Raw genomic sequence first — 13,227 nt, forward strand, 5'->3', positions numbered from 1 at the left:
ATGCCACACTTTCCCGCTTCACTGGTGTCTCTTCCGCTCAGTGAGTGTGTGTGTGGGAGTGTGACAAGGTTTTACCATCAGGGAGGAAAATGACTGCAAGTGAAGTGTAAAATGAGCCATATCGAGACAATAACAAGTATCAGTTCATGTATGAGACACACTCAGGAGCACATTGAGACAGAGGTATATGCTTTGGCTCTTTGTTGTTGATTCCTCTGCATTAACTTTGAAATGACTGGTTTCCTGATGATATTATTTTCTTGTTTAGGTGACATGAGACATGAAAGGAAGAATAAAATGGGATTTCAGGCTGCAGCTGCAGATTTAGCGGTAAACTTGTTAGAAAACACAAAGGTCATCTGATAAATACAGCACCATGTTAATTGACTTCTTAATCCGTAATTTCAGGTTGTTTTTTTCTCAAGGTTTTCTCAGTTTCACGCTGCATTTCTTTTTTGTGCTTCAGGAGTCATGGAAGCTACAGTAGAGATTATTAATTTGTGCCTGAAGCAGTTTTAGCACAGCAGCATGGAGTCTCATTCAGAGGAGTAATCTCTGGAAATAAATATTTAATGGGCAAATTAATACTGCAGTGCATGTGGCTGTTTGTTAAAATGTATGATATTTGAATGTGATTGGTACTTGTTAAATATAGGTGGTGTAGTGTTATGTGTAAAAATACAGATTCTTCTCTGTAGGGGTGTGCGATATGATATTGCTCATGATTACACTGGTATAAACTATAGTATGGTAAAAAAAGATGATAATGCCTATTGACGATGTGACATCATGCCCTTACACACATCAACAACAAGCATGGCTGACAGCAGAATTGTGACTAACTTTTCGGTTTAACATCAGTCATTGTTCTTAGTTCTGAGTTCATGCTGCTAAATGTAGAAGTGCCACAAATCTGTGCCATCACTTTGAACAACAGCCAGTAGGGCTGGCTTTAAAATAATATCAATATATTTAGGCTATATCGCGTTTCGAGATACACCATATATATCTCAACATTTTGAAAACTCCTCTGAAGTACTGTAAACTACTAAAATACACAATTATTAAATAAACCACAGTTACAAATAAAGTTAAAACTTCCATAAAGTGTTGATGTTTTTGCTGTGGACTTGGAGCCTTCAGTAAACACTGGATGTTAGCATTAGCAGAAAGTTAAAAAGTAAAGGCGGTATGAGGATTCATCCACTGCAAGCTGAAAACAAACTAACAGCTCTCCAGTGCAGACTGCAAAGATTTCCAAGTCACACTGGTGCTCTGTGGTCACAAAATGTGATTAAATAGTCGCGATCAGAGCTCAGCAGATAGAAAAACACAAACACACACCTGTTCACACCATCAACCATTACCACTCATTAAGTTAGACTGCCTTTTTTCTTGGTGCTTTGCATTGTGTAGATGCCCCCTTAGCCATGCAGATGGAAGCAAAGTGTTATTAGATGACGCAAACAAACTAAACAGTATAGCATAATATGAAATGATAGATGTATTTCTATTGTCAGACGATATATTTCATCATATCCCACAGCTCTACCACTCAGTGCAGAAAACTGCAGTCAAGCCAGCCTCCACTTTGAAAAAAATGGTCAAACTAATGCAAATCCTGCATTGTTTTGCAATACAGGTATGTTGCTGGCATTATTGTAGAAGGTAGAATGTAGAAGAAGGTAGATTTATTGGTCATTTTTTATACCAAGTTTAAAAAACGAAATTACTTTTGTACTTGATCCTGCTTCATCTTCGGAGGTTATGGATGAATTGATTAAAATCAGCAGCTACTATGAAAATTTCATCCAGTTCCTTTGGCATGTTGCTGCTGGTGGCATCATTCAATTCCTGAGGTGCATTTTGAATTTGCATCAGAGTCTTGCACCCAAATGGCTCCCACCATGTCAGTCCAGCCAGTACAACAGCTTGATCTAGGATGTTAGGGGTTTAACAATGTCTCTGTGAAGATGTGCGCAGATCAGTCTCTGATCTCCCGTTGCTGAGTGAGCCTTAATCGCATCTCATCCACTCGAACATTAGCCAGAAGAAGGCTTGGTAGAGAAACAGCTCTCAGTCCAAGTCAGGTAAGCCTTGCCCTGATGCCGGCTCTCCTCCCTCTCTTTGTCCAGCACTTTCGGTTTCATTTCTCCCCTCTCGTCCGATTTGCCGCTTGGCACGCCAGTTGCTGTCTGCTGCGTTCAGTCCAAAACCCACACAACTTTTCCCGATGTAGATAAGCGCTTCTCTATTGTACAAAAGTCGTGCTTCAGCAGAAGGGGTCATGATGTCGAAAAAAATAGAAAAATACAGCGAAAAAGTAGTAAGGATTTGAGGAGCTACTGGCTGCTGCATCTACGTGCGCTGCCATCGTCATAGCAACCAGGTTGTGTAATGGGGCGATCACAGCAAGATGCATCTTGCCAGGCACAACCGCCCCCAAAATGCCTCGGAAGCACATCTGGAAAACAGCTGGGAGTGCTTGTGGAGCGGGGTTGTGTGAGCGTGGCCAAAAGTAACATTGACGAGCGGTGCAACTCCGTGCCTTGAGCAGAGAATTTGAAAATACCTTAACTTATATGCGTGCCCAAAAGCTGCCAGAAATACTCGTCGCACATCAGCAAGAGAAGAGCACCTGACATGCACACTGTACTATAGGAAACAATGGTTTTGTTGCCAACGCTTTTCTAGAGACGCATCTTGGTGTGATCAGCCCTTAAGAACCGACTCGAAAATAAAAGTGACCTAGCACTGTATGTGATGGACAAGTTTTACATACATTCAATCAGTCTATCAATGATAAAAACAGATAAATAAATAAAACCGAATCAACACTTTGAATTATAATTGTGTGAATGATAATTAAAAAATTTCCTGCAAAAAGAGAAAAATTTAATTTCGATCATAAAGATAAATTAATTAAACTTTAAAAAGAATACATTTTCATAGTCCAATCTGATCTCAAAATGACAGTATACTACTTCAGAGTCAATCAATCAGTCAATCAGTCAATCAACCAAATTGTATTTCTGTAACATCTTTCAAGCAAATCCAGTGCAGTTTAAAGGGCTTTACAGTTAGATTGATGAAACAAAAACAAGAACATAGGATCTTAAAAAATTGATCTTAAAAAATAGAATAAGTATAAACCATAAAATTGTATAGTAAGACACTATAAAAAACCAGAGTAAAAAGATAGGTTTTTAGTTTATGTTTAAAGGTATCAATATTTCGAGCTCCTCTCAGATGCTCCGGCAGGCTGTTCCCGCATATAGGAGCATGATGGCTAAAAGCAGAATCACCAATTTTTTCAGTTCTGTTCTGTGGAGCAGCTAAAAAAGAAGAGCCAGAGGATCTGAGGGGCTTTCCAGGTTCATAAACTTAAAGCATCTCTGAGATCTAGACTGGTGCAAGGCCATGCAGTGCCTTATACACTAATAAAATCATTTTAAAATCAATGCAAAAACTAGCAGGCAGACAGTGTAAAGTTTTTAAAACAGACTTATCGTGTGCTCTCCTTCTGGTCTTAGAACTCGTTCTCCAGAATTCTGAATTAGTTTCGGCTGATGATGATCTGGGACAGGCAAACTGGTTGGTTCAGTCTTTTACTATTCCTCTGATAAAGCACACAGCAGCTTTTATTTTCAATGGAAGCATCCAGGACTTCATGCAGTGGATAGACAGTTGGGGCTATGAACATTCCTGAGTCTCATTTTCATTGCACAAAAAATCTGCTAACACCTGCTAACATCTGCCTTTTTAATGCAATGAGAATGTGTACGAAGGTATTCACACATAGGTCAAATGACTGCAGAAGATGTGTTTTTATCGCCTCTGGCTGCGATTGGCATTGATGGGAACACAACACCTAGGTGAACACTTTAATATCAGCTCCTTAACTGGCGAGATGCAATGATGCGCCAACTCTAATTAACCTTTGTCTACACCTAAGCAGCACTATTATTCCAAGACACTGACAAAGTAAGAGGGATTTAAAGAGATTTAACCACTGTAGTTTTCACAGACCTCTGTTCATGCTGCTTTCTACATTTTACCTGTATTTTGGCCTGTCTGTGACGTTGGATGAACACACCAAAAAAACAGCCCCCACCACCACACACACACACACACACACACACACACACACACACACACACACACACACACACACACACACACACACACACACACATGCTCACACATGCACACACACAAGCTGACAGAAAGGCACACTTTTGTTTGCCGTAGAGCCGTGTATGCAGCTATACTCCACTGACAGTGGAAATGCAATAGCCTATTTTTAGCAGCTTTACCAATGTTTTAAAAACATGCATGCAGGCAGGCAAATTTTGGTGGGAAAGAGGAATTGGAGACTTCTAATAAGCATGCACAGGTGGAAAGTTGAGCTTCTGTTTCTTGCTATTGGTGCTGTTAAGCCTCGTTTCCACCAAGCAGTCAGTTTCAGTTCAGTTCTGTACATGTTAGAACAGTTCATTTTCAATTATGAGAAGTTGTGAATGGCACCAATAGAACTGCTCCATACCATACCCATTTACTTAACCCTTCTATTGTGGTGCCAAACACACTCATTACGTTAATGTGCACAATTAAATGGAGCTAAGGTCGATTAGGCCATTTAAGTGGACTACTGTTTTTGCTCCATTGTACAAGCCACGGGGGAGAATACATTTACTGATAGAAGTATGTCAGACTCCACCCTTTTTCAGCTAGTTGCTATTAGTCCGATTGACCTATTATGTCACACAGCAAACAAGTTAGCAAGTGGCAAATGGGATGCTGTTGAATGGTGACAACATGGATAACTTTTTGGCACTGTACATTTAGTGTGCACTCTGTGCTTTACTTTTGTCTTTACTCAACCTTTGTCTTGTTTTGTTTCCTTCCCTTCTTCTTTTGTTTCTGTTCTATAAATTAATGCTGTTCTGCTTTCAGGCACAGGGACTGTGGAGCATGCACACAACACCTGGGCCAGTTCAGGTCCAGTTGAGGCATATATAAAATAGAGTAAATCGACCCCCAGCTGCATTATCAAGGTGTGTTAGTCTGACTTCAAGAAATTTGGCTTAGTACAATTTCAATTTGACTAACATGTTTACATGTAATTTAAAAGTCCAGTTTTAGTCACACTAACACAATAATTCAACTTTTTCTAACATCATGTAAACATACTTAGTGATCCGGTTCTAAAATGTGGAACCTACATTTAAGATAACTGTCTGTGGTGGAAACTCTAAATATCAGTCTCGGTACATGTCCGTAGTGGTTACCTTTGGTTCTGAAGGTACTGAAGATTTTTGGTGGAAATGACCCTAGATTCTTGCTGCCACCTCCCACATTCTTCCTGCTTTGTTGCACTCTCACTTAGCACATGTGCAAAAGAGCTTTGCTTTGGATTAGACCTGCTTCAGTTTAAAAACACAACCTACACGATGTCGACACCAAGCCTGCTGCGTGCAATGTTTGTATTCTCGTGCACGCTGTCACAACTGCAAGAAACAGAGTCACATGGGAGGTGCTAGGACTTGTTCACAGATGTGCCAACAGACAGAGCACGATGCAGTGTTTTCATCCTGATAAGATAAAAGAGGCAGCATTGTGTGATCCACCCTCCTCCTCTTCTGCAGCTGTAGCAGATTATTTAGAGTTAGGGAATAAACAGCCTCTGAAATCTATGCAGCTGGAGAGGGTCCACCAGCGTGCTGTCAGCTCCATCACCAGACATTAAACTGTTTCGGTTGAATTAGCTGAGCACAATTCTGTGAGGCTCTTCTAACCCAACATGATAGTTCAGTGGTGTGGGTGGCTTCTGGGGGCGTTTCCATCCCAATTTAACTCAATGTAAAATTTTCACTTGATAAACCACATCACATGTGGTAGCTGTGTAACCTGCAGCTCTGCTGTAATATATACCCCCCAAAACCTTGTAAACTCTGATTTGGTGATTTGCAGGTTAAATGGAAGGTTTCTAGCCATGTTTTCATTATAGATGGGTTTACTGTGGCTTCTATCCCAGATTAACCCTTTGAAACCTGGAGCAACATCACTTTTCTTGTGTTGCTATCAGTTACCTTTACAAGTATTTAAACCTTTGAACACTGAGTAAAATAATGTGATTTATTTCAAAAACATGGGAGAAAAGGCAATAAGCAACTTGATAAGTAATGTTCCACAAAGTAATAACTGTTGAAAATTATTTTTAAAAATCAAGGGAAATAGGTCACATGTTACAAAATTCTTATAATTTTAGGCACTTTTGACAGGTGATTATCTTGATCTTTTTTTCACTATTTTTTTTAGGTAATTTTCTTGCACATTTAACTAATTTCTTGCATATTTTGAGGTCATTTCTGCTTTTGTTGCAAATTGATGCGATTCCTTTCCAATAACATGAAAAAAGACAGCGAGCAATTTGGTAAGCTGTGTTCCACAAATGAATAGATTCAGAAAATTGTCTATTGAGATATGTCCAGGGACAACAAAGCTAGGGAAAAACTGTATTTATAATTATTATAATTATGTATTTAAAATTATGTTGCAAAATTGTTTTGTTTTTTTTAGGTACAAGGTAGATTTATTTGTCATTTTTCAAACATATAGTTTAAAAAAATGACCTGGGACTTTTTCCAGGTAATTTTCTTGTACTTTTTACAAAATGTTTCGCTATTTTTAGGGTAATTTCTTCTTTTGTTGCTTCCCATGTTTTTGAAAGAAATCAAACCAATTCGCCTAGGTTAAATGAGCTCAACCTTGGGGCGCCTGGTGGCTCAGTGGATAGTGGGACACCCCATGTACAGAGGCTAAGTCCTCACTGCAGTGGCCGTGGTCTCGAATTCGGCCTCGGCCCTTTTCTGCATGGCTCTCCCTCTCTCTCTCCCCTTTCACGCTCACACTGTCCTGTCAGTTTAAGGCATTAAAAGCCCCAAAAAATAATATTAAAAAAAAAAAACTCAACCTCAATCAGCTAAACTCTGCCTACATATTAAAGCATCAGTAACAATAAGCCAATAGTCAGTCATTTTCTGTAACTGCTTGTCTTCGTCCTGTCATCGGGCGGAAGACGGGGTACACCCTGGACAGGTCGCCAGACTATCACAGGGCCGACACATATAGACAAACAACCATACACGCTCACTGTCACACCTAAGGGCAATTTAGAGTCACCAATCAACCTGAGCTGCATGTCTTTGGACTGTGGGACGAAGCCGGAGACCCCAGAGAGAACCTAAGCAGACACGGGGAGAACATGCAAACTCCGCACAGAAGGGTCCCCGCCCGGACCGAACCCTGTTCCAACCAGGTTGCGAACCAGGGACCCTCTTGCTGTGAGGCAACAGTGCAAGCCAATAATATATTACATATAAAAGAATTATACTCACAGGGGAGCATTTTCAATGCTCGAAATTTACTGTTAATGGTATTTTTTAGATTGTGCTGCTGCTACTTTCAAATTCTGAATACTTCCTCCACCACTTATAGTGGATTATCAGTGTCGTTGTTGTCAGTTTTTTTCTTGTCAAAAAAGTTTAAAGTACCTTATGTGTTTGCTTCATATTTGTACTTCTTGTACATACCTACATACTTGTCTTCTCAATTAGCTGCAAAGTTTGCCATGTATGGAATGACCAGGAGAGAGACAATCTCCTAATTTGTCCTTCAGACGTGCTTCTCTCCAGACTTGGTGCCAGTGTTCAGGGATATTTCTGTTACCTGAGTGGAGGCACTGCCTTAAAGAGTAAAGTCGGAGAACAAAAGTCTCCTGTGTGCGGTCAACGCCACAGATAACATCAAAGACTGTTATGTGAGGTGAATGCCTGCAGGCTTACCAAAGTAAGGTGCAATAAATCCTCCTGCCCTGAGGTGGTGTTAGCTATATACCTGCATGTAAGCAACACACCATCACAGCTCCAGGTTCAGATATACACTTTTAAATCAGTAAATCCACATTTACTGACTGTACAGTAAATATTGTTCTTCAGTGCCCTCCAAAATATGTCCTTACAAAAGTTCTAAATGGAGGTTTTTACAGATTTGTCACTTTTATATTAAAGGTTTTGATCTGGTTTCGGTGGCTACAGCTGCTCTGCAAAGCTGAGAGAGAGACTGCAGTCATAGTTACATGAAACTGTTGGTAGAAGGTAGGATGTGAACCGTTGAATGCAGTACAGATTTTTTAGTCCAACACCAACATGCTTCCTCCACCTTTTATCTCAGAGCGGCATCAGTCATTATTTGTGTGACCTCAAGAGGTTGTGTGTCAAAAAATGAAGCCATAGATGTTTGAACAGTTGTCTGATGAAGACACTTACAAAGACTGCCCCTTTTCGATTATGGAATGTGATGTAGCAAATATCTTGTAGTTTGATTTTAAACTGTCTGTTTCCATGAGCGCTCTGTATTTGCATAATGTATAACCTGGGCTTAAAATACAACGTATATACAGTGAATTGCATGAAAAATTTTAGCTGCACAAGTAATCCTCTGCTTTGCATGCATTGCTGAATGCATCTCTGTACAGAAAATATGTTGTGCAAGGCTGCCAATTGTCACGCAATGACCGTGAAGACTCATGCAATTGACACTTTTCACACACTCTCACACCACACAACTTTTTTTCTCATGCGTTTAAAAACTATTTTGTAGAATGATGGAGCTATAGGGCTGCAACAAAGTCCCCATGTTTATACCGCCCCTGCACTTTAACACAGAGCAGAACCACAGCGGCATACACTCCAGTGTGTGATTAAACACTGCATCACGACATCCTGCGATCAAAAGAGGGATGACTGAAAGAAAGCAGGTCATTCCAAACAATAAACAGGCATAACATGTCAATCATAATCATTTACCGTCTCTGATATATACATCAGCTGATCCCGTCCTCTGATTGGAGGGGAAGGAGCTCCTGAACCTGGTTGTTTTCACAGTCTGCCGACATTAGCTGCCGCTGTTCTTCCTCTTTGAATTAGCCACTATGCTAACAGCTGCTTTTTAAATCTCCCGGTCTCGTATGCATAAACACATTGTCAAAACATCACAACAGTGCCGGCCATGGTCCTGTCTTTCTGGATTCATTTTTTACACAGACCACATTTCAGGGGCTGTTACTACCTCTGGTCCTGGCTCAGAGGCTAGACCACTCTGTCCCCTCTTTTTGCAATCAAAGGTCATAAACATAACAGCGAGGCAGCATAACGGCAAACTGGCAGTGCAAATGCGACTAAGAAGAGTAGCACAGCATGTAAGCAGCACCTTGAAACACTGTCCCATACAGGCATACATTCATATATATACTTATCAAAGAAAGAGATAACAGAAACATTGAATTGTACAAATAATGGAGATTTATCCATGGCTTTGATTTTGAAGTGTCTTCATTTGTTGTTAGGGTACCAGTAATTGGAGCTGCCAAAAAGGATAAAGAAACAGATGCTTTTCATCATAATTTCTTGCACATTGTATTTTATCTCACAATAAATTTGAGGTTTGCTGAACAGTTTAAAGGATAATATAATATTACCATATTAAATTGTTCAGTGCACATTAATGCACAGGGAGAGTCAGCTCAAATGATATTGTAACACTGTAAATGTCCTCAATTTAAAATGAAATGCATTAATAACTTCCCTCAGAGGTTTTCTGAAAATTTCAAGGGAATTCTGATGAGTATGACTGACTGTGACCATGTTAAAATTGAAGTTACTTTACAGTACTGTTGTTAAGAGCTTTGAAGGGAAAATCATTTCAGATTTCTTTATAAAACTCCAACGATTTCCTCATACGGAATCTGAGCTGTCATATAAAAGACAGTGTTTTAGAGTTCAATATCAGATTTCTTTCTGTTGGATCTGGCTGCTGAAAGCAGAAGTGCACAGAAAGAGGTCAAATACACTAAATGGTGACGTGAAAGAAAAAAAAAAATAATGCATGTAATTCTCAGTTTTTTGCATCAATGAATGTACACAGAACAAGTATTAAACTCTTTGAAACCTGACACAAATTGGCTTGGTTTCCTTCAAAAACAAAAAAAGAAGGCAATGAGCCATGAAAGAAGAAATGACCCCCCAAAATAAGCAAGAAATCAGTAAAAGATTAGTTGAAAAAGAAAAAAATAAAATTAAATAAAAAGAAAACAAGCAAGGAAATGACCTGCAAAAAGTGCTTAAAATTATAATAATTCTGTAATGTAATTTAATATGTAATTATGCTTATGCACAGTAATTATAACATAGTTTTTCCCTATGTCTATTCTTTTTCCTTAGATATTTTCCTCTAACTTTTTTCCAAATCTATGAATTTGTGAAACATTTCTTACCAAGTTGCTCCTTTTTTTGTGAATGTTTTTGAAAGAAATTGCACCAATGTGCTCAGGGCTCAAAGGTTTAACTGAAAGAAGCACAGGAAAAGTGATGTCACTTCAGGTTTTAAAGGTTTAAAGGCTTGATCATCACTGTTTTTTGAGATGAAGTGAGTTATTTTAGCTCTCACATTGTTAGACTGTTTATAAAAAGTCCAACACTGTTCACTCCAAAACAAGTCAACACTTTAACCTTGAACTGGTGCTTCCATTTTAAATTGAATGTTGTGGAGTGCAGTAATAAATCACCGTCAAACATCACTCCGCTCCGACACTGGCTGACTGAACTTTTTCTTATAACAACAGTTCTTATAAAAACAGTTAGTCCAGCAGGCACACTCAGTGTTAGCACACTGTGTGTGCCTGCTGGTTGCTGCTGAGCAGGTATTGTACAGTTCATCAGAGCAAGTGTGATGAAAACCGGATAGGAAATGTGCCAAAACTAGGAGGTGAAAAAGGTGAAAAAGCTCCATAGACCTGCAGAGTTGTGCTTGTCACTGCAGAGTACACTGTCATATCACATTGAGTAATTTTATTCATTGGCGATATAAAGTATATCTTAGGAAGGTTTCTATTATAGATTTGCAAAAAACGTAAGCGGTATTTTTGAAATGTTGATAAAACACAATTGTGAGATGACTGTGCTTCCATTGAGTGATGTTCTGCAACCTCTCCTCTGGTGATAACATGCCAAGAAGCATGGCGATGGATGTTCAAAACATTAGCAGCTTTATTTCTATTGCAGCCACCGCACTAGCCATCATTATTTCCAATCCAAGGCCACATAGGTGTGTTATGGAGCGATAATGGAAAGACAAGCTCATCAGAGGAATTGTGGATTCAAAACCTCCAGATGATCCGCTCAACTTTAAAAGAATTATGTGATGCAATAACACCTCTTGTAGCTCCTGCTGCATCATGAGGGAGCCAGTTCCTACTGACAAGCACATAGCCATAGCTTCATGTGAGCTATAAAAAGACAAAAACCTTTTTCCATTGCAATTTTGCAAAATATGACCTCATGCGAGTGTAAAAACTTTTTTGCAATAAATTGATAAATAGTTGTTTTTTTTAATTGACACACACAAAATGAGGCATACAAAAGTCCCCCCTCCACAGTTTCCCAACAGAGGTGACCTGAAATGACCACAAGGCATGTTCCCACCATGCCTTGCTCTCCCACTCCTAAACCCTTACCTCTGACCCCTCTGCTACACCCTGTGATTGGACAGATAACAAACACTAGAGGCCATGTGATGTACTGATGGGGTTGTCTGGCCCGCTGACAGGCCGAAGACTTCGTGTTTAATTAGTTAGTGTTTCAGTCAGTTTTCTGTCCTGAGGGGATCTCTGTCAGGGTCTGGAGGTGAAATAAAGTCCCAAATTAGGACCCGACCACATGTGCATGCACGTATTTGTCCACATACTTGTCCAAACGCTGTTGTTGTTGTTACAAACAGTCCTAATGAAAGAAACCTTCAGCTGCATCCAGAGATTCAGTGTGTGAAGGCTTATTAATGAATATTAAAGTGAAGTTTTGATCATGATGGATTTTGGGATGATCTTGTTTGTGTGCTTTGGACCAGGGGTTTTGCCGTAAGAAAATTTTCTTTTCATGTTTAAATTTATTTTTCCACAAAGTCCTCACTTTTCTTAAAAACTAAATTCCGTGGATGTGGGGATGTGACAGCATCTCTAGAACCAGTGATTTTATTTTTTTTTTCTAATGATCCTCTGGAGACCTGTAATTTTTAAAATGGCCACAGTTATGCAGCTTTTCACATGTGGTGACATTTAACTTCTCTTTGACTGCAGAGTAGATGATAAAGAATAAATTAAAGCATCTTTCTTCAAAAGAAACTCTTAGATTATAGGCAAGCGGAGGAGGTGAAGAGAAGCTGTTTGACTGAGGTTAAGTGTAGTCTGTATGTTGACGTAAGGAGGTTAATTTTATTCTATTGGCAGTACAAATACATTTCTCTTTACTTGAAAAAGATGAAAAAGAAATGTTTCTGATTTTGAACCTACTGAAAATCATCATCACAATCCAAAACATTTTTTTTTTTTAAAGCAATTATTCCAGCACTTCTAACATCTGTTGTCTGTCGGAAGTGTCCATTAAACTTAGCCGAGAATAAATAGATAACAAAAACAAAAACAATATTTATATATTTATTTATTTTAATCTGTTGGATAACACATACAAAGGTTGTGCAGTGCAGCAGAGGTGTTTGGTGTCTTCACTTTCAAAAAATTTGGTTTAAATAATCATTAACCCTTCACAAGCCCTCCCTTAAATAGACACTTTCTAATCCTACGTTAGCAACTCTAATTTGGCAAAGGAAATGTGTCAAGCTGTCAGACAATTATTCCAGAAATGTGTTATTATTTCCTTTGGAATATTGTTGAAAATGCCATATTGGCATTGCTGAGTTTCTGTCAAGTGTCAGCCTCAGCGCCTGCCTGAACTCGACCCAGAAGGACAACTCCACTCAATTCAACTCAATTTACTGAAATGATGATCGTTGAAGTACGAGTGTCCGGTTGAAAGCCTTAAAGAAAAAGAAAAAACAAGTCATGTTAGTCAATTCAGCCAATAAATTCATTTCTTTAGTAACATATGTCAACCAATCTTTGTCTTAAATAAAATCACTGGATTTCAATCGAATAATTAAATGGAAACATTGTTTTATCATGTTGAATACCAAATCTAATGTAATCAATATCATGCTGTACCGCATATTTAGTAAACATATTTATTGCAATTTTTGAATATTATACTTTTTTGAATAATTTGTATATTCTTTAAAATACAGTTCGCAATAACGGTTAAACTATACTACTAACTA

The 13,227-nt window shown here is 38.8% G+C and overlaps 1 protein-coding gene across 3 annotated transcripts in view; it reads left to right on the forward strand.

Annotated features, from left to right (window-relative positions):
* large2 (LARGE xylosyl- and glucuronyltransferase 2) overlaps window positions 1-13,227 on the forward strand; it is a 151,605-nt gene that overhangs the window by 50,100 nt on the left and 88,278 nt on the right. The window lies entirely within an intron of this gene.

Source organism: Plectropomus leopardus, chromosome 1 (genome assembly GCF_026936395.1).
Source record: "Plectropomus leopardus strain MGB_pleo_1.0 chromosome 1, ASM2693639v1, whole genome shotgun sequence".
Lineage (NCBI taxonomy): Eukaryota > Metazoa > Chordata > Actinopteri > Perciformes > Serranidae > Plectropomus > Plectropomus leopardus.